The sequence below is a fragment of the Haemaphysalis longicornis genome, unplaced genomic scaffold (genome assembly GCF_048455015.1).
Source record: "Haemaphysalis longicornis isolate Haplotype H1 unplaced genomic scaffold, Haemaphysalis longicornis Haplotype H1 scaffold_1, whole genome shotgun sequence".
Taxonomy (NCBI): Eukaryota; Metazoa; Arthropoda; class Arachnida; order Ixodida; family Ixodidae; genus Haemaphysalis; species Haemaphysalis longicornis.
In genome coordinates this window covers 113,713,689-113,717,881 of record NW_027526203.1, presented here as the reverse complement: position 1 = coordinate 113,717,881, position 4,193 = coordinate 113,713,689, and the positions used below count along the sequence as shown (strand labels likewise).

At 43.7% G+C, this 4,193-nt stretch overlaps 1 pseudogene; it reads right to left on the bottom strand.

The window, feature by feature from the left end:
- Nucleotides 1–2,753: 2,753 nt before the first annotated feature.
- Nucleotides 2,754–3,470, bottom strand: LOC144146751 (uncharacterized; annotated as a pseudogene).
- Between the last annotated feature and the right edge of the window lie 723 nt (nt 3,471–4,193).

The window sequence follows — 4,193 nt, the reverse complement described above, 5'->3', positions numbered from 1 at the left end:
TAGGAAACGTGCAGAATTATTCTCAACTAGTTCAAGCGATGTAACCAAGTTGTGGTAATACGGATCCCATACCGAAGAAGAATATTCCAATTTAGGTCGAAATAATGTTTTGTAGAGGGCTAATTTTAATGAAGATGGAGCTCTAGAAAAGTTACGGCGTAGGTACCCAAGCGTGCGGTTAGCGTTGCTGATCATCTGTTCGATGTGCAGTGCCCAAGTGAGATTTAATGTTATGTGGACGCCTAAGTATTTGTACGGGGTAGTAGATGCAAGAGGTGTGTCATTTATGATGTAAGTAAATTGTCTGCAAGCACTTCTGAACACGCGCATAAATTTACACTTATTAATGTTAAGTTCCATTATCCATACACGGCACCAGTTAACAACATTGTTAAGGTCAGACTGAAGAATACAGTAATCATTTATATTGTTTACCTCACGAAAAATAGCGCAATCATCAGCAAATAAATAAATACTAGAATTTATGTCACAGGGAAGGTCATTAATATAAATTAAAAATAAGAGAGGCCCAATTACTGATCCCTGAGGAACGCCAGAGTGTACATCGGTAAAATTAAAATTACAAATGGGTCTGTAATATGGCCTGTAATATACAATTGGGTCTGTAATTGATGGGATTGTGAGTGTTACCTGTTTTGGGCAAAGGAACCACCGTCCCGACCTTCCAATCATGTGGTATTGCAGAAGTTTCCAGAGACTGTTGAAAAATCTTAGACAGAATTACAGCGGATAATATTTCAGTACTTTTTAAGAATTTGGGGTTAATACCACCATCTCCGGGTGAAGAAGGTTTCAGATTTCTTATCAGTTAGGCAACAACCACCCAGTCTATGACTAATGGATCCATAGGTAAATAATTGCAGGCAGGGAAAAGGGGCGAACAGTATGGTACACAGGTTACAAACACCGACGAAAATACCGCACTTAAGGCTTCACAGCACATTTCACTTGGGATCACACAGTCGTCTTCAGACATCAGTTCAATTTTCTTTTCACTTTTTCCGTTGACGGTTAGCCAAAATCTGCGGGGATTAGTTCTAAGTATAGAGGGGAAGGTAACTTCAAAGAAAGAACGCTTTGCCACGGCAAGTGCGTGCGCATATTCACCGGCTGTCTCATTGTACGCAGACCATCGGTCAGTTGACCTCGAGCGTTTGGCTTTCCGAAAAAGGCGCTGCTTATTATTGCGTAGTCGCTTTATGGTCGGTGTGAACCACGGGGATTGAACGGTATTCGTTATTCAACGCAGGGGTACATAGTGGTCTATTAATTCGGACAGCTTGGTGTTGAACAGATGCCAATTTTCGTCTACAGAACGCTGATCAAAATTATGAAACAGATCTTCGGTGAACATTTCCAGCGCCCTATTTATTGCAGCATAGTCCGCTCGTTTGTAATCTCGGAATGTTTTCGAGGTTTTCTGTCGCCTGGGATTCCTGTTGGGTATAGTAAAGTGGATTGCTGAATGGTCACTGAGACCAGGTATCACAGAAAGGGATGTAACAAGATCTGGGTGAGTTGTGAGAACCAAGACTAGAATAGTTGAGCTTGTAGTAGTAACACGGGTCGGGTATTTAACAAGTTGTATCAGATTCAAATCTGAGCACACACTGACAAAAGATGCGCTTTCAGACGAGCCGGTGCTCGAACTTGGTTGGGGTAAACACCAAGAAATATCGGGCAGATTGAAGTCTCCCAAAACAAAGAAGACTGCAGCAGGAAATCTAATATGTATCTTATTTAAAACATGAAATATCTTGGAAAAGCCTGAAAGAGAATTTGGAGGCCGATAACAGGCACAAAGAATGAAGTCTTTGTGGTACATGCGAATGCACACACAAACTAATTCTAGTTCAAAAGTGCCATTAACTTTGAAAGAAACAAATTCATTTGATACCGCAATTAAGACACCTCCGCCTGAACGGCCACCCTGGTCGTACCGATAAAGAACGTAGTTTTTTGCACCATGCAAAATTTCCCTGCTATCAATTTTCGCTGACAACCAAGTTTCCGTCAGTATGATTATATCTGCCAGGCACGCATGAACAAGGGATAATAATTCGTCACGCTTGTTCATTACGCTCCTTACATTACAAAGGAGAAAGGAAATTTCCCGCTCAATAGCATCAGCTTGTGTGTGCATATCTAGCTACGTTGAAGACTGGCCTTCGCTTTTGTTTGGGGAACACGATCCGGCTTGGCCTAGTCTATTATCATTACTTCGGCAGTTTTGAGAGCGTCCATCCTGTAGTTAAAGTTCAACAACACGATCAGTAATACTGCAATACACATAACTCTTTTTGTTGATTACAACTTTGTTGTACTTCATAGAAAATGGCTGGCCGGTGGCCTTCGAGAATTCCAGCAACTTTTTACGTGCGCGTTGCCTTGCAAAAGTCCTCAGTAACTGAAATATTTGTGCGGCGTAGCTTAGATTTTTGTGAAAAAAAATGAGTCTTTCATTTTAAAAGAAGCAAATTAGACGACGATTGGCCTGCACTTATTTTCGACAAACACTCCTAATCTGTGTGCACGGCTAATCGCTTCCTCGGACAATTGTAGTTTAAACGAGCCAAAAACAATTCCCCTAATTTTATTTTCTGCGTCAGCCCGCGTCTCTTCTGCACAATCAGATATTCCATAGAATAACAAATTGTCTTGTCGTGCCCTGTCTTCATTGTTGTCCAGCCGTGATTGTAGTGTGCAACTTTCAATACCTAGAGCTGACGTAATCATCGCGTCCAAATTCGCTTCATCATGTAGTGCGTCAAAGGAACTTACTTTTTCTTCCACAGCGGCAAGACGCATTGTTAAGTCAGATACCTTGGTGTCAAGAATTCGTTGGTTTTCTTTTACCTCATTGATAGATTCCAAGAGCTCGACGTGCCGCTCGTCTAGGTGCTTAGTAAGACTGTTATAATTGCAGACAAGACTTGACTAGTTTCGGCGGCAGGGTCCAATTTTGGGGTACCAGGGTTAAGTTCAACGTCACCTCCTAGTACAAGAAGTTTAACAACATACACAATGTCATAAAATTCAGACGCCTAAACATGTGGGCACGGGAATAGCAGCAGGCAGATATTATGCGATCTTTTGGAATAAAGCGAGTGTACAGTACCAACCTGAACAAAAAAGCAGAAAGGATTTGTAGCGACCATCGTCGCTGCTGCCATTCCATGCCCACTGAATTGCGGCGAAGTCCGAAGGCGGCTTAAGTAGTCCATGCTGGTTGCGGTCGATGTCCCTCTGGCGGCTTGGGCAGCGTCCCCTTGCGGAGACACGTATGGTGGCAGGTCACATGGTGCAGAATAGACCGTTGTTATCTCCAGGACCAGGCGCTCTTCAGCAGCATTTGGCTGCGCCGAAGTTTTGGCGCAGGCATAACGTCACGTGTGGAGGAGAACTGCATCCAACTGAACAAAAAAGCAGAAACGATTTTTAGCGACCATCGCCGCTGCTGCCATTCCATGCCCACTTCATAAAGGTGCTGTATTTTTATTCGGTGCCACCGCAGTTTCGCGTCATTTTGCTTCGTAATAGCCAAAACGAAGAATTGCAGTACTGCTGGTACATCAGCACAGAAGAAGACAGCAACGCCAGTACCTAGCCCGCTTAAAGTCGTATGGACATGTGTTAAATCGTAGCCAAAAAATCTGACGCTGGGCTCGCTCATAATCTGGGGTGTATATTGGAAGCGAGGTAGTCGAAGCTCTTGCGTTCATGGTCTGCGCGGTTCCTTTCGTTCTCTAAATGCGCCTTGTAAATACATCTTCGCTTCATGTCTTCCTGTCTGTAACATGTTGGTATAGGTTGCTAACCATACGCGTGCTCCTGCCTCGAGTTCTCATTTCCGGAGATTCGGGGCATTTCATCACGGTTCTTCGAAGTGAATGTAGTCGAAGCTCTTGCGTTCATGGTCTGCGCGATGCCTTTCGTTCTGTAAATGCGCCTTGTAAATACATCTTCGCTTCACGTCTTCCTGTCTGTAATATGTTGGTGGAGGTTGCTAACCATACCCGTGCTCCTGCCTCGAGTTCTCATTTCCGGAGATTCGGGGCATTTCATCACGGTTCTTCGAAGTGAATGTAGTCGAAGCTCTTGCGTTCATGGTCTGCGCGATGCCTTTCGTTCTGTAAATGCGCCTTGTAAATACATCTTCGCTTCACGTCTTC